This window comes from Alexandromys fortis, unplaced genomic scaffold (genome assembly GCF_014885135.2).
Source record: "Alexandromys fortis isolate MF-2015 unplaced genomic scaffold, M_Fortis_MF-2015_v1.1 scaffold_197, whole genome shotgun sequence".
In the NCBI taxonomy this organism is placed as follows: Eukaryota; Metazoa; Chordata; class Mammalia; order Rodentia; family Cricetidae; genus Alexandromys; species Alexandromys fortis.
This window is the reverse complement of record NW_026068072.1, coordinates 1,592,261-1,609,944: the sequence shown is the minus strand read 5'-3', so window position 1 is coordinate 1,609,944 and position 17,684 is coordinate 1,592,261. Positions and strand designations below refer to the sequence as shown.

Sequence of the window (17,684 nt, the reverse complement as noted above, 5' to 3'; positions counted from 1 at the left end):
TACACCAATTGAGAAACTCAAAGCAGTTAGAGGCATGGATATGGAAAACCTTAAATTCAACCCACACAGTGAACCACAGATTGTGGATTCTCCCCAGGTTCAAATCCTGGCTTGGGCACCTACAGGTTGTCTAGAAGGCCAAACCTCTTGCCTCAGTTTCCTCATCTCACAAATGGTGAGGATAATAAGGGGACCTTACTCCATGGCATATCGAATTCAACAATACAGACACGAGCCACGAGCATGACTCACTGACATCCTGCTTTTGAATGCATCATGAGGTGCAGCTCCGTCTCACCCAAGTCCATGCTTCTGGGGAGACTTTTGCACCAGACGCTCCTCCCAGAAGCCTCCCACAGGGCTTCCTTTTGTACATTTGCTGCCTCTGAGATGAGAGCACAAACTGCTCTTTGCAAAGTTCTGGCTGATGGGCACCACCCTCAGAGCTGAGTGATGGCCGGGTGGAGCCTCATGGAGCCTCGGAGGACAGGAGCAATCATTTGCTGAGGTGCGGTCAGGAGGTGCAACCAAGGTTGGGATCCAGACTGCACCAGGTATCTATTTTGACAAGATGAGAGTTTTCAGTGGTGAAGAAGACGGGCTTACAGAGTTTTATGAGTTTCACTTCTGCAGTGACTGCCTCCCACCTCTGCCTCTTAAAAAGACCCAGGCTTTAATAATAGAGCCAAACTCAGCACATAAATACATTCCCAGCTCTTGCCTCTGCCGTCTTAAAGCAATACAATTATTTATTTTGCATAATAATGCATATCTTTGTTCTCTGGTGTCTCTTAGACCTCAAAGCAGAAAAAAAAATGTCTTAATGCAATTTTGTATATTGCTTCCTTGACGCTGGGAAACAGCAATGTTAGGAACGGGAGAATGATGGCGGTCTGGGACATTTTAATGACTCATCGCCTGATATTTCTTTCTTGTGACACATATATGATTAGCGAATGTCGTCTGCTCACTAATTAACTTTGTTTATTTCCTAATTAGGTTTAGGATCAGCTGTCTTGTGGTTATAGAAATAATTGTTTGATTAATGCGCGGGGATTTACGTTTTCATTGAGTGTCTGCAGAGCTTCTGTCTCAATTAGCTGTAGCGCCCTGCGCCGATCTGGGGCACGGGAATCATAATTTCCACCCACTGAGTGATAAATCCTATATTGATTGGTGATAATAGGGTGTGGATAGTAAATACACATTATCAGACTTTAAGTTATGTAACCATTTTTTTTATTGTCTTTGTGAACAGAACTTGGGTAGACCTAGACTCTAGGCTAGCCTGGGCTCCTTTTGATCGGCAACCACGTTAGGGCTTCAAGGAGAGATTCAGAAGTCAGGAGCAGTTAGAACATGACACCAGCTGTGAGTGAGTGCCTCCTTGGTTATAGAAGAAGGAGAAAGAGAGGGAGAGGGAGGGGGAGGGGAGGCAGAAGAAGAAAGTGATATTCCTGGACTGATAGATACCACTGAGCCTCGGCAATCAGGGCACAAAAGAGTGAGCAGCATCGGAAAGCCTTTCACTCTCTCTCAAGAAGATGTTGTCCCTTGTATGTTGTCAGGAAACACCTAACTGAAGAAGGTGAGAAGTACAGGACTCAGTGTCTTCTTACTCCACGTGTTCTGCAACAAGAACACCAGTGTACTGCAATGAAGAAACTACACAGTAAGAAAAACGAGAAGGCAGCTACAGAATATGCTAAACTTTGGGCCAGGAGATTAAGGAAGCCAAAGCAAAATGCTGGGGACAGATTACCAAGAGACATCGGCTATCCTTACTGAGAGCTCCTACTGCCAAATCTGAGTCCTAAACCAGGCAGTGGCAGGCGGATCCTTGAGTTCAAGCCCAGCCTGGTCTACAAAGTGAATTCCAGGACAACCATGGGAGTAACACATAATTGACCAGGCCCTGAAAGAAACTCAGTCTCTGGGACTAGGGAGATGGCTCAGTGAGTAAGCTGCTTGTGGTGGGTTGAATGAGAATGGACCCACAAGCTCCTGTGCCTGCACACTTGGTCCCCAGTTTATGGAATTGTTTGGAAAGGATTGGGAATTGTGGCCTTATTGGAGGAGGTGCATCCCTGGGGGCAGGCTCCTGCCACTGTGCCTTTGTTCTGCATGGTGAGCTCTACCCCTTTAAAACCTTAAACCCAAACAAATGCTTTCTTCTGTGAGTCACCTTGGCCATGGGGTCTTAGGACAGCAGCAGAAAAGTGACTGAGATTCAAGCACAAGAACCCAAGTTCCCATCCCGGAACTCACTTAGAGTCAGAGGTGGTGGTGTCCATATGCAATCCCAGCACTCTTATGACAGGATGGCAGGTAGAGACAGGGATGTCTGGAAGCTCCTGGGTGAGCTAGCCTGCAGTAACCTCCAGGGTGACCTAGCCTTCAGTAACCTCCAGGGTGAGCTAGGCCTGCAGTACAAAGTGGCGAAAAAGAGAGATGAGATCCTGCCTAAGGTGAAAAATGAGGATGGGCCCCCAAGGTGTCCTCTGACCGCCACACACCCATCATGGCGTGTGAATATTGCCAGCATTCACACATATGGGCAAGCCTGTATGTGAGTGTGTGTGTGCATGTGTGCATACATGCATGTGTGCATGCACACACACACAAAATCATGAATTCCTCATAACTGTTACTATTATACATCATAAAGAGAGCTTTTCCGTCAGCACCATAAGCAGGAAACCAGCATTCTTCTGATATACATTAAAATAAAATACAACACAAAGCTTCTGGGCACCATCTAAGGCCATCTCCCACACAGTACTAAATAGTTGCTCCTTCTGGAAACCCTATCCTGACTCTCCTTTGGAATCCAGCAACCTCAGGATTGGTTGCCTTTAGATCACGTGTTCCTCCTTGTCCAGTCATCTATGGCTGGGGTTATGGGAGAAGAGAAGGAATTTGTGTGACACAGCACAAAGCCACGTGGGTTGGGACTTTCCTCTCAGAGCGACTGGACCGAGCAGGCTGTGAAGAACGCCAGGCATTGACTGGGCCAGGGTTTAAGACACAGGCATTCGATGTGCGGTCAGCTCCACAGGAGAGTGTGTCTACCTTCTAAAATCTAACATAACTGGCTGAGGGCGTCCCCATCTGTGATCCCAGTGCTCTGAGACTGAAGCAGAGGACGGACACCAGGTCAGGCTGAACGGTGAGACCTGTCTCAAGGAAGCGATGCCCAGCAGAGCCAAGGACATCTTCATTTGAGGACCCCAGAAGATGCTTCTCTTGAGCCCAGGCCAGTCCCGCTCCCCGTGACCTCTGACATGGAACTGCAGTGAGAAGAGGCCAGCAACAGCCTGCCAGGAAGCCCTCTGTCCGGCCAAAGGACGGCGCCTGGGAAGGCAGATGCTGTGTAATCATAGCACCCTCTGCTCCCCTCTGATCTTTGGACCACCATGGCAGCAGGAGGGCAGCCCACCCAGAGCTGCTGAAACCATGCCCAGGGAAAGATGTCCCAGACTGCAGGACTTCAGGGTTTCCTGCATCTATGGCCAGCAGGGCTCCAAGGCAGGCTGCCCTGCGTTTATCACCCTTGAGGTAGTTGTGCTGAAAAGGCTACCTAACCACCCTCCCCCTTTCTGGCCTCCCTCCTCTACCCCTCCTCCTTCTCTCCCCCTCTCCTAGGGCCTGGAGTGTACTAAGCAAGCACTCAGTCTACACTGAGTTATAATCCTAGCCCACATATCCACTCCCTGCATCTCCGCTGGTACTGCCTGTATTTAAAGGGAAAACGTGGGCTGGGGTATATTAATAGCTCAGTGGCAGGGGATTTGCCCAGGCCTTGATCCCCACAAAGAAAGGGCATAAGGAGAGGGGCGGAGAAAGGAAAGAGAAAGGAGGGAGGGGCAAGCAGAGGAGAGAGAGAAGGGGGCTAAAGAGATGGCTCAGTGGTTAGGAGCACTTCCTGTGCCTTCAGAGAATCAGAGTTTGATTTCCGGCACTCAGGTTAGTCAGCTCACAAGCTCCCTTAACTCTGGCTAGTGTAGATCTAATGGTCCCTTCTTGTCTCCACAGACACCTGTGTGTGTGTATGTCCACACACATATAAACAAACAAACAAACAAACAAATAAGAAAAGGAGGGAAAGAGAAAAGAAACAGTGGGTGGTTCATGCCCAAGGGCACTGAGAAGTCCTGCTCCTGAGCCTTGTCCTCTGAAGGAAGGTCTACACTCTGCCAAAGGCTATTCTTACACTGCCATGTGCACCTGGTGGTAACACCTCTTTGCTAGGATTTGTGAATGGCCTTATTAGTAAAAACGTGACCAAAAGAAAGACTCAAGATATGACAAGGAGCCACCTGAGTCTTCCCTGATGGCATCAAAAACACCAGCTTTCCCTGAAGAAACAAAATTCCTTTTTAGTTCAGGCAGGAATTCTGTCATGAAGGCTCAGCCAAGAAGCATCTTGTGCCCATAATTTTCCAAGAGGAAGGCTCACCCGTTTTCCCCAGTATCTCTCTCCCTTCAGAGCCGCAGTGTGGAGCTCAAGGGGGCTTCAGAATGGCAGTCACTCCCTGGCTGTGCAGCCCAGACTGTAGAATGGAGACTCCATGCTCCTCACTCTTTCCAGCTGCAAATTGCTGTGTGAACTGTGTCTTATTTTTTCCCACACCTCCACACTGGTCCAGTCAGAAAAAAGTAGTTTTTATGTTGGGGCATCGAACACCGATAGTCCATGGGGTCACACCAGGGCTGTTGGTATGTTGACGCTGAGGATGAGTAGCCCACCATGACTGGAGTGCCATCAACAGCACATGGTATTTACTGCAAGATCACTGGTTCAGGTGAGGAAGGGTGTTGAGTCACAGCACGATGTCCGTGAACATGGATGTGAAAAGCATGGATACAGCATTCAGCTTCCCAAAAACACAGCCTTCTAGAAGACAGGGTACAAGATGGCAGCTTTTAGTGGGTTCCTGCATATAAGACTGGAGTGTTGGGAGATATGTGGTTCTTCCATCCACCTCCCCTGGTGCTCAACAGCCTTCTGGCTGACGTTGGGTAGAAGGGATTCTATAAGGACCAAGACCATCTCATCCCTTTGTGCAGGTGACACTGTTTGTCTTTCCTGGACACCAAGCCCTCGCTGGCCGGTTGTAGCTGGCTAAGGGCACAGAGCACCTCTTTCTGCCCTCCTTCCCATTGCAGCATTAGTAAATTCCTGCACCATGGAATTCTGAATGTGTCTTAAAGACAGGTAAGGTAGAACTCAGGTTGGGGAAGGAGCTGAGGCTGAGGACTAGAAATCGGTGCTGTACCCTGAGACGGACACTCAGGTGTCTAATGTGTAGCCGGAAGCTTGAACTGGGACTACTGGGAGTTGTGGATGCATCAGGGACAGGAAGCTGACCCCAGCCTAGGACTCCTGAACCTCCCAAATGACTCACACCAAGGGTCTTCCTATTGATACTTTCCTATCTGTTTCCTTCCTAAGAGTACTGTCTGGGCTGCAGAGATGACTCAGTGGTTCAGAGCCCTGGCTACTCTTCCAGAGAACTCAAGTTTAATTCCCAGCACCCACATGGCAGCTCACAACTGCCTGTAACTCCAGTCCCAGGGAGTAGAATGCCTTCTTCTAGTCCCTGGGGGTACTAGGCAGACATGTAAGCAGGCAGAACACCCAAACACATAAAACAGATAAATAAATAAGTTAAACCTAAGTTATCTTGCGCATCTAATAGCTGCGGTAGTCTTTCGGCATCAAAGCTGTATTAATAGTGGCAGGAGAAGGCACAGAGAAACTCAAAGCTCAACTTGGGGTTCAGGTGTGTTAGAACACGTTGCTGTATCCAAAAGCACTATTCATTCGTCAAAATTAAAACCAGGACCATACACACTGGAGAATTTTCTTCTTCTCTCTGTAGGACAAAGTGCACAGGTTCGATGTCTGATGGTAGAGATGAAAACTCTGCAGCTGGAGTCGCATCCCCCACCTGTCACACTGAAGGGCATCGTAGTCGATCCCAGCTGCAATGAGTCCTCAGGGGAAATGCTGGAAGGCAACAGAGAAAAGGGTGGGACAGGAGGTTCCTCTGATCTGGTGTCAGAGTGTGTTGGGTTTGCCCTGAGCTTCCTGCATCGGCTGGGGTGTGGTGGATAGCATCACAGACTCCAGGCATGCCTTCCAAGACCAGCTGGGCTGGACCACGGTGACTGTACCCTGAGAACAGGTTCCTGTGGAGTCCACAAGTCTGATTGTCTCGTGCTGAGCTGTGAGGTCTTCGGTGTGGTGGTAGGTGGTCCTGGCTGCCTTATTTTGCCACCTCTCTGCTTCCCAGTCATGGCTGCTGCTCAGACATAGTTATGGAAAGTATCTCGTGGGACAGATGTGGGAAGTACTATCTGTCTCCCACTGGCAGAACCCGTCCTCCTCCATCAGGCTTCTCCTGAAAGACAGAGATGGGGTGGGGGCTCACACCTTTCCCGGAGTCACAGGGCAGGACCGAGAGAGGGCGCCTACAAAGCCACAGACTCCCATCTTCCTTTGTTTCTCCTTTTACAGAATAAATGCTTTCAGGAGGGGAGGACTAGAAATGAACCAAGCATAGGCAGGCCTCTGCAAGCCTATTAGTAACCAGAACCCAAATAAATGCTGACCCAAGAAGGGGGATGCTGCCCGTTGGTTGGGATCTGCCAAAGTCTTCCTGAATCCTTCAGTAAAATGCAACCTCCTGACCAGGGCTCAGAAAGCCTATCCGGGTCCTTTCTGCCTCTTGCACCTCACTCTGACCTGTTGGCCCCATCGCCCATCCGTCTTAGGGTTTCTGTTGCTGTGAGGAGACACTATGACCACAGCAGCTCTTACAAAGGAAACGTTCCGTTGAGGGTGGTTCCATTACAGTTTCAGAGTTCAGTGCTTTATCATCATGACGGGGAGCATGGTGGCATGCAGGCAGATCTGGTGCTGGAGCTGAGAGTGCTACATCTTGTAGGCAACAGGAAGTCAACTGATGTCACACTGAGGGAAGCTTGAGGAAAAGAGACCTCAAAGCCCACCCCCACAGTGACACACTTCCTCCAACAGGACCACGCCTCCTAATGGTGCCACTCCCTTTGGGGGACCATTTTCTTCCAAACCAACACATAGCTCTACTCCAGCTTCAATGACCACAAAGCTCTTAGCTGCTCTGTGGTTCCTCCCTTGAGGCCTCTGCGCAGCGTCCTTGTCTGGGGTGCCCTTTCTTGATCTTCTTTTTGTTGGCTCCTGGTCTTTATTCAGGGTTGAACCCAGAGTCACCCCCACCCGCCACTGTCCCCAGTCTCCTGTCTCATGCCAGTTCTTAAAACCCTCTCCCTGATTGGTATTTACTAGCTCTGGTTGTTTGTTTTGCTTCTTTAGTGCCTGTCTCCCTTCAGAATAAGAGCTCAAGGAGCGCAGGGACTTTTGTTGATGGTGGTGATTTCTCCAGAACCAGCGGCAGGTCATTCTTCAATCTCCTATCTACACATCTGCACTGACACCCACCCATTCTTCAATCTCCTATCTACACATCTGCACTGACCCCCACACTCCGCAGTTCCTCGGACACAGTGTACGGTTGATAGATGTCCTCAAGCATGGTTCTTGAGTAAGCCTACTAAAGCACTGGGCGTCATTAAAGTGGTGACCAAGCTTTCAATGAGCATGTTCTACACAGGTAAGTGGCCCCAAGCTGGCATTCCTGCCTCCAGATTTCACATTTCTGTTCTCACTCAATGGAGTTTCCTTGAGCTGCTCCTTACACTTCAGATGGCTGGCTTTGTCACCCACTGGCTGTGTGGCCTGAGGTAGGTCACTGCAGCTGAGCCTCAGTTCCAACATCTATAAAGAGGGGCTGATAACAGCTCTCCCACTCACCCACCCACTGTAAGGATGGAATAGGCTGGAGAGAGCAGAGTGTGGTGCTTGGCACTTGTAAAGTATTGCCTACTGCCATCCATCCATCCACCCATCCTTCAGAATACGAGCACGAGGAGCACAGGGGCTTTATCGTCCATCCATCCACCCATCCATCTATGCATCCTTCCACCCATCCACCAATCAGTCCATCCATTTGCCCTTCTACACATCCATCCAACCATCCACCCACCCACCCATCCATCCATCCACCCATCCATCCATCCACCCGTCAGTCCATCCACCCACTCATCCATAGTCCATCCATCCATCCATCCATCCATCCATCCATCCATCCATCAATGCTCCCCTCCACCCATCTACCCATCATTCCATCCACCCATCAGTGCATCCACCTGTCCATCTATGCATCCATCAATCCATTCGTCCATACACTCATATATCAGTCTGTCTGTCCACCTGTCCATCTATGAATCCATCCATTCAACCATCCATCCATCCACCCATTCATCCATAGTCCATCTGTCCATCAATCCATCCATCCGTCATCCATTCCTCCTCCATCTGTCCATCCATCCTTGGGGCCTGACAGTGAGAGACAGTGCACTCATGTCTGGAGTGGAGAGGCCACAGCCAGCCTGTATTGGCAGTCCCTTTTCTAACTTAGATTTTTCCTCTTCCCCTTCAAAAGTTCCTAACCCTTGGGGGAAACTGGGGCATGAAGGAGTAACCAAAGTCCCTGGATTCTCTCTAGCCCCCACAGGGATCCACATGTGGCTCTGATCACCTCCCTGCTACCCGCAGCGTGAGGGCCTCACGAGTTAGGGACTCAGAGGCAGCCACTTGAGACAGCAGAATGCTGAGTGGCAGGAGAGCTGCTTCAGACACTGAAATTAACAGGCTGCTTGGGTTGAAGGTTTTAATTAAAAGATACTAGAGAATTAGTTTCTTAATCCCAACACTTCTTGGTAATCATTTTCCTCTGCGCTGGCTGAGAGTCTGTCTCCAGCTTCCTCAGGGATGGCTGGATAACCTGCAAACTAGAACCAGCCATGGGTGTCCTCTGGACTCTGCCAGGATCCCATAGCACTAGGGCTGTGCACCTTTGTGTCCTGGAATCTGTTAGATGTCAGTTGTTAGCTCTTCGATTAGCCTGGAGCTCCAGGGACTCCAGTCCACAACCCAACCGCCCACTGGGGAGCACCATTGGCAGCAGTGATTCTGAGCTTAACCCCTCCTCTTCCATCCTTTGGTACCATACACGGATGGGGGAGGCTAGACCTGCATCCTGAAGCAAGAATGCTGGGACAGCCTAGCTTCCTGGACTACACAGTGTGTCCTGAACAATCTGTCATCCATACCACTTCATGGCCTGGCAAACCCTAACCAGCAAGCTCAGCATTCTGTAATGCCTTGGATAGCCTAGAAAGTTAATACCCAGACCTCAGAAGCCCTGGGCAAGTCCTGACAGGAGCTGAAGTCCCAGGCTGTAAGGGTTACCTGGTGCTAACATCTTACATTGTCCCTGGACACCCCAACTAGATCAAGTTCTTGTGATGGTAACTCAGCAGATGGTAGCCTCAGGGACATTTTTCTTTTCTGCCTGAATTCCCTGCCCCTCCATCTCCTCATAAGTACAATTCTCTCTCAAGTCCTCTCAGGACCTGTGGCTGGAGACTGGATCGGGGCATCTCCTCTCTCCCTCCAAGCTCCTCAGTCCAACCTCTTCACTTCCTTCCTGTTTGTCCTAAGTCATAGGCCACCAGCAGCTACAATCTACCACAGAGCCAAATCTCAACACATCTCCCAGCCCCCTGCCTTCCCTTGAAATCCACTCCGATACAGGAAACTCCAGTCCTCTCCCAGTGGCCTCGGTGACTCCAGGACAGCTAATGTCTCTGTCTCCACTCAAGGTCCTCTGCTCTACCCCACGCCTTTCCCATGAATCCTCAGTTTCCCTAGGCCAGCCCTGATAACCACCCCACAGCTTACCTTGATGGTTAACTTTGCAGGGTTGAAAGACACCTGGAAAGTAAGTTGGTGAAAACACTGCTGGGTGCCTCTCTGAGAGCGTTTCTAGATGCCAGCCTGAACATGGGCCATCACCCACCAACAGGTCAGGGGACTAGATGGGGAAAAGAGAGAGGAGAAAGTGTGTGTTCACATGCCCTCTACCTTTCGTGAGCGGGGGCTTGTGCTGTGGTTACCTGTGGGAGTTTCCAGGTCTTCAGCCCCAGGCTGAGTCAATGGCCTGTCTTGTTCTAAGGATTCTGGGGTGTCTGGCCCTCCATCCAGCAGATGGTCATTGGAAGATTGACCAGTCTCCGGAGAGGATGGCTGCTCTAATATATTAACTGCCCCCTCACACACACACACACACACACACACACACACACACACACACTCACACGCAGCACACACACGCGCGCACACCCACACACAGTTAGGTTCTACCTTCCGGAGAACACCAGCAGATCTATTCACCTTTTCTGGCTTGCCCTCTGCCCACACAGGTTGACGTGATTGGCGTTAGTGGCTCTGGTTGCTGTAAAAGGAAATTGCAGCCTGAAGATGTAACCAACAAGAAAATCTTTTCTGAAACTCTGGAGTCTGGATCCCGTGGTGGGGGTAGCAGCACATTTGATTTCCTCTGAGGCTCTTAACTTGACTTACAGATAGTATCTGGGATGGTTGATGTCAGCTGTCAACTTGGCAGGATCTGGAATTCTCTAGAAAGGAAGACTCAAAGACAGATTGTCTGGATGGCACTGCCCTGTGGGCATGGCTCTGAAGAATCGTCTGACCTGGGTTAGCTGAATGGGCGGCACTGTTTCAGTACCTGGGCCGTCAACTGGGTGAGTGAAGGAGATAGTGCGTTCAACCCAGACGTGCTTTGCTCTGGGGCCTGACTGTGGGTGCCACTACCTCAGACTCCTGCATGATGGTCTGCGCAACCTGAGCTGTGAGCCCCAATAAACCCTTCCCCTACGTTGTTTCTATGAGGTGTGTTGTCAGGGCAACAGGAAAGAAACAAAAGCGGCATCCTCACGTGTCACTTCTGGGTCTGTGCGGTGTCCTTGGCTCTTCTTTTTGTGAGGACACAGGTGTATTGGGTTTGGGACGACCCATGTCACCAATCCACACCTCTATTCTACCAAACCACACTTACCTCTAATAACCCATTAGAATATTCTGGTTGCCTCTCCCTCCCCACCTAGACTCTGCCAGAGAGGAAAAAGAATGTTCATTCCTGCGCCCCCTCCTGGTGCCTAGAGCACTGCCTGGCGCCTGGCACCTGGTGTTCGCCCACTGAGTATTGGCAAAGTGCCTTCATCACCTTAGCCATTCTTCAAATCAACCAGGGACAGAGAAGAAGAGCTGAGACTGACCACAGGCTGAGGTGCAGAGAGAATGGTGGGACAGGATACACTACGTCCACTTGCTTCTCCTTCTGGACATCAGCCCATGCTTCCTCCATTTCAGCCAGCAATCCAGTTCTCATTCTAGGGCCTCACCCAGCTGCAGCAACGAGGACACACAACTGCAGGCCATTCTTCTCACCAGCAAAGGGGGTCTCCACCTGTCGAGTGTGGGTCACCTGCTCTAAAGGTCTGAGGGGTGATGGGAGCAGCCCTACTGAACCATGTCCACCTTTGACAAACCAAGCGAGATTTTCTTAGTGATTTGCTGTGGGAATCTCGGAGCCGAGGCGTTTTCCCCTCATTGATCCTCTTGCCAGCTGCCATCGCCCTAATTACAAGTCTCTGTCTCCCCGGCCTCTCTGTCCAACAGATAATGATGAGCTGTGAACAGCATGCAGGGGCTTCGGTGGGATGTCTGTGGAGAAGCGGGTGCTGACCAGCCAGGACTGGATGACCACAGACCTTAGTGTGCAGCTAGCGGAGGTCTATCACTGGTGTCCCTTACAAACACTTCCAATCACAGCCATCGGGGTCTGTGCTGCCTGGTATGGCAGCCAGCAGTCACTCCTGGCTACCCAGAGCCTTGGGTATGGTTAGTGTAACAAAAAAAACAACCTGGATTTTTTTTTATTATTTCCATTTTAATTAATGTACATTGAAGTAGCCGCAGACACCTCTCTTGGGTGGTGCAACTCAGGGTCAGTATTTCCCCCTCTTTAAGATGGAGGTAATGCAGCGAGACGGCACCAGCTGTGTGTGTGCCTCTCTATGTGTGTGCATGTGTGCTGTGGGTGCCTGTGCGCATGTGTACACATGTATGTGTCCATGCATGCATGCATTGTGTGCGTATGTGTGCATGTGTGTGTACAGGTGTGTGTGCATGCACACATGTGTATACATGATTTGTCATGCACATGTGTGCATGTGGAGACCATAGGTCAACATCTGCTGTCTCCTTCAATTACTCTGCTTTATCTTTGAGGCAAGGTCTCCCCCGCCAGAGCCTGGAGCACACTGATTCTTCTAGAAGGCGTTGGCCAGGGAGGTTTAGGGGTCCTCTTGTCTCTGCCTCCCTAGCAACAGGATGACAGGCACACGCTGCCACATCCTGCCTTTGTGTGGGTTTCGGAATCTGAAGTCAAGTTCCGCACTTACGGAGCCACCAGTTTCCCCACCAAACAGCTCCCCCCCACACACACACCCACTGCTGTAAAGAGCAGCTCCCTGCCAGATGCACGTTTCTTGTAGCAATCTAGGTCACGTCCCCTCCAAAGCACTCAGACAGAGAAGCTCTGCTGACGCCACCATTGTCACTGTGAAGTCCCTAACGAGTCAGTAGGAAGGAGGAACAGCAGGACTCCAAGGACGGGTTTTCTTCCCCTGAGGCAATTAAGGCAGAAATTGTAAGAGCGTTTCTATTTTCCACTTCTTTGAGAGAAACCGCTCACATTACCACACATAATGGCCAGGGAGGCCAAGAAACCGAAGCTGCTTGGCAGCTTGGGGTTTTGCTCTGGTGGTGGGTTAAGTAAGGAAAGACCATGTGCTGAACTGAGTGATGTCCTGTGTGGGACACAAGGATCACGCACCAGCTGCTGGTGCAGGAGAGGTGACCCAGCATCACCTGGGAGCAGTGGCATGGACGTCCATTACCTGAGTGCTTCTAGTCCGCCGCGTCTCAGTTGCTGGGTCCACAGGTGACCAGTGGATCTGGGATGTCCCTGGCTGGGTCCTCTTATTTCTGTCCCCCATAATCTCTTTCTTTCCAGTTGGTTGTGACAGGGTCCCAAGATTGTATGGCAACCTACACAAGGTGACTGGACCCAGGATGTACGGTGTGCTGACAAGGTCCTTTGTCAAAAGCTGGTAAGATAATAGAAACTTTAAAAGATACAGCCTAGGGGCAGAAGAGATGGCTCAGCAGTTAAGAGGGCACACTGCCCTTGCGGAGGATCCAGGTTAGGTTGTCGGCACCCACATCAGGCAGCTCCCACGTCTGTGACTCCAGTTCCAGGGCCTTCTCTGGCCCCAAGTGCACCTGTACGCTCAGGCACAGACACACGAGTGCAATCATTTTTAAAGAGCACCCAGGGCTCAGCGGGAGGGAGTTAGGACACTGGTTACATGCTCTTAAAGGGGATGTTGGGACCCGGTTCCTTCCTGTCTCTCTCCACACCACATGACCCACCCTCAAGGTACTACTTCATCCACTCCTTCGCCATGGCAACGTGTCGTCTGACCTGGGACTGAAACCTCCAAGCCAGGCTCCCAAACAAACCCTACTTCCTTATGCATTGATCCAGGTATTTTGGTACAGTAACAGGGAGCTGACTGGCACAGGAAGGAAAAAAAATTCCCAATAGCAACATGGTCCACTGGGGGCGGAATAACTCAGTCCTGTCTGTGAACAGTCTGGTATATTTTACTCAGTGAATAATGCTTCCTGTGTTTTTTTATCCATGAAGACAAATGCACTTTTATATTGTCTATTTGTTCATTGTTCACAGATTATTCTGTGTTTGGCATTATGGCAAAGGTAGTGGGTGGGTCTCAGTGTGTTGGGGGTTGAATTCTTACACACACACACACACACACACACACACTCACACACAGCATAATGTTTTATGTCATGATGAGGGGACACACGGAACTCAGCATGAGCGCTGGCTTTGTACTCCTCTGCTCCTGACGGATGCCTGGTGTTCTCTTGCCATTTCTTGCTTACTTGTTAGCCATGACCCTGGCCTGGGGAACTCACCAGTGAGGTTCTCTTGCTCACGGCCTTTCCTGTTAGAGATGTGGGAATGAACCTGGGCATATCCAGAGCGAGCTGACGGGAGCCTGAGGGGAGAGGGGGGCTGTACATGGAACTTCCACAGAGCAGCAGCGAATGCCTGCCTGACAGGGCCAACGCAGAGGAGGACGAGAACGGTTGTCCAAACCAGAGTGTCCCACAGGAAGTCAGATGTGGTGGCCGTGAGGTGCGTCCCCTGCCTACCAACATCCACCTCTGCCTTTCTTCTATGTTACGAAATTCCTTTTATATTTTAAAAATTATATTTATTTCACTATTTTTTGGTAGGAGGGTGGTACACAGGTGCTACTGTGCACATATGATGGTCAGAGGACAACTTACAGGACCCCAGGATGAAGCCCAGGTCACCAAGCTTGCCCCTGAGCCATCTCTTCGCTTGTGGAGTTCCAAGCGACTTCAAGGGACTTTATCCACCTCTAGGATCTCCGTCTCCATCTTTCGTTTCTCTTCCATGTCAGCCACCTGCCAAGGGGATAATCCTCTCAAACTCCATTTTCTTCACCTTCTTTTGGCCCATTTCAGTGTAAACTCAACAATGACTCTTAGAAAGAGACGACAGTGACCAACAGCCAGACCCCGAATCTCTAGGCAAATGCTTTCAATAAACATTAGCTCCATTTTCCAAGTGAGGAACCCAGAGAAGACATGTAGCAAGAAGTTGGGGTAGGAATCTGGAGGAGTTCTGAGTTTGTTCTGAGCCTGTGCTCCACTCAATCTGCTGCTCAGGCCTTAGCGGCACAGGCGAGACTCAAGCTGATGACAGTGCCATGGCCTAGAAACTCCAAACCAGGACCCACAAGAGCCTCTTGGTAAGTAACCTGTGCTGGGGGCTGCCACCATGCTGGAAGCTGCCTGACCCCCTCCATTCGAGAGTATGAGATTCCAGGACCCACCTAGCACCCAGAATCAACTGCCCCAGGGCCACGATGGCACAAATGTCCCAGAAGGTTGGGGTTTAGGTTCCTAAGCCAAACATGTCCCTTGCTAAGCACTGAGAACCCCAAGGTCTTGCCAGCCAGTCCCTCACAAGGAAGACCCCCAGTGACTCCTGTTCAGAGATGGGGAGGCTCCCAGGATACCTAGGGACAGCTGTGATCTGCTGCATGCCCCAGCCTGCCTGTGAGGGCGTCTTTGGTCTCCTTTGGACTGTCTCTTCATTCTCAGAGACTCAATTTCCCTTCTGCGAAATGAAAACAATAGCAACACCATCCTGCAGCCAACGCAGCTACTAGAACAGGGCATCGAGACAAAGGCACAGTTACTGTCAGCTGCTCCTCAGCTGGATCCCTGCATCATCAGGCAGGGTGTGGCAGCATGCAGATCCAGTGAGGGCAGCAGCCGCGACAGGATTTGAGGGTAAGAATGGAGCTGAAAGAGCCTGTCTGTTGGGGACCTCGCAGATGTCCCATTATTCTAAGAGGCTTTCCGTGGCGCTGCTGCTCACACACCTGCGCGTGTCTGTGCTTCACAGCAGCCATTCACGGTACCCGCGGTGCTCAGCAGTGGTTTCAGATGACTCCGGTCGCGTGTCAAAACAGTTTATAAACAGTCTCCGTGGAAAGCTGCAGGCATCTCCCATACCTCGTGTTTGTTAGTTCTCAATTACAGCAAAAAACCACATCAAACAATTGATCCACGCATACCTCCTAGGTTAATGTAAGAACAGGCCAGGGTGTTCCAAACAAAACAACCTGGGCACATGTGTCACAAGATGCCTACCGTCCGTGACACGTGATGGCAGTTAGTGGCATTGTCATTAATACTCCTGTCCTGTGTGCTGAGTACACAGCTGGAGCACAATAAACACTGGTTGGTTGACAAGCGACCCTTCCAGGTCAGGCAACCCATCACACTTTAGTCATAGATTCCCCGCTATACAGGAGGACCTGGCCGGCTTCCATACCTACATCAACAGATTCAACCTCCACTCTGGCCAGAACAAGACTCCAGGGAACCAGTGCTGAAAAGTGAGTGTCTGAGAGCCAATGAAATCATCGGGTGGGCGGCTCCAAGCGGCTCTGAGCAAGAGAAGCTAACCACTGTTGTAGGTCTCTCCTCGAAACCCTGGACCAGCAGAGGAATTGAGCAATCGATAGGCTGTCTAAGTCAGAAGCAGGGTAGGGAGGGGAGGTGTCCACCAGCAGAAACAAATTCACTACGTCTGCATTATTGAGTCAACTACTACAGTTGTTTCTTTTAGTTTTAAATATATAGCTATAATTAAATCTAAAGTAATACATTGTGATTTTCTTTATATTTCTACTGAATAATGCTGGTCCCTTCCTGTCCTTTCAGATAGTTTTTGGATCCGTATTGCGTGGTCATATGTGTGTGCACCTATGTGCATATGAGTGTGTAGGTCAGAGGTCAATGTCAGTTGTCTTCTGCTATCCCTGACGACCTTAATTTTTGAGACAAGGTCTCTCACTGAATCAAGAGCTCACTGATTGAACCAGGATGGCTGCTGGTTGTACCCAAGATCCACCTATGTCTTCGTTACTTTTAAATTGCTGTACTAAGGCACCATGAACAATACAACACGCAGAAGAGTTTACTGGAGCTTACTGCTTCAGAGAGTGAGTCCATGGGCATTATGGCAAGGGACGTGGTGGCAGGCATGGGCTGGAGCTGGAGCTGAGGGCCTATGTCCAATCCACAAGTAGAAGGCAGACAGAGGTAACTGAGAATGTCATAGTCTCTTGAAACCTCAAAGGCCACCCCCAGTGACAAACCCTCCTCCAAGGACACACCTCCTAATCCTTCCCAGATGGTTCCACTAACTGAGGACCTAGCAGTCAAACACATGGGCCTATGGAGGCTATTTGTAGCCATATCATAATGCAAAAATGCATTCAGTCCAGCTTCATATATATAAGTCCCCATAGTCTCTCACAGACTCAACACTGTTTAACATTCCAAAGTCCAAAGTCTCTTCTGAGACTCGAGGCAATGTCTTAATTGTAATTCCCTGTAAACTCAAAATGAAAATTATATGCTTGCAACACACAATGGCACAGAATGTACATTACCATTCCAAAGGGAGGGAAGAAGGCACAGTGAGGAGACACAGGACTGAAGCAAGACCAGAGCACAAACTGCAAACGCTGTGCCTCCATGCTGATGTCAGAGAGTCCTTCAGCTCTCCTACCCCTCCAGCGTCCTCACTACAACACATTTCTCCCTCTTGGTTGGTTCCGAGCCTGGGCTGCTGCTTTCCTTGGCAGGTATCCTGTGGTTCGGCCAGCTCCAACAGCTTGTGGTCTCCAAGGCAATTCAGGCTCCATCTTCACGGCTTCTTGCAATGGTCTCTCTGGCCACCACGCCTAGCTAAACTTGGGTTGTGGGGGGCAGAACTCAGGTACTCATGCACATTACCCGCCAAGTCGTTCCCCAAGCCTCTCACGTGGTGTTGGGGTTGTTCATTTTTGTGTCAAGTGCTAGAGACCACAGCCAGGGGCTTGCACACACTAGGTGAGCACTCTGCCTTTCTTGTGTGTTTTGTTTTGTGGGTGTGAGGAACTCTGCTGTGCGATGTTGCACACTCAGTCTTTCCTCCACAGTCTCAGCTTCTTCCGTGGCAGGGTCAGAC

At 50.2% G+C, this 17,684-nt stretch overlaps 2 long non-coding RNA genes across 4 annotated transcripts in view; both read right to left on the bottom strand.

Annotated features, from left to right (window-relative positions):
- Positions 1-5,928: 5,928 nt before the first annotated feature.
- On the bottom strand, positions 5,929-11,570 carry LOC126488016 (uncharacterized). Its single transcript, XR_007588547.1, has 3 exons — positions 10,532-11,570; positions 9,851-10,403; positions 5,929-6,407 (listed from the first exon to the last, which is right to left on the bottom strand). It is a non-coding gene; the product is annotated as an uncharacterized lncRNA (long non-coding RNA).
- Positions 11,571-12,938: 1,368 nt separating this feature from the next.
- LOC126488022 (uncharacterized) overlaps positions 12,939-17,684 on the bottom strand; it is a 39,845-nt gene continuing 35,099 nt past the window's right edge. For 2 of the 3 annotated variants that reach the window (XR_007588560.1, XR_007588558.1), the window contains 2 exons: positions 14,039-14,557; positions 12,939-13,143 (listed from right to left, as the gene is read on the bottom strand). This is a non-coding gene — a long non-coding RNA (uncharacterized lncRNA). The remainder of the gene's footprint in view (positions 13,144-14,038; positions 14,558-17,684) is intronic. The other variant, XR_007588559.1, reaches the window with a different exon arrangement.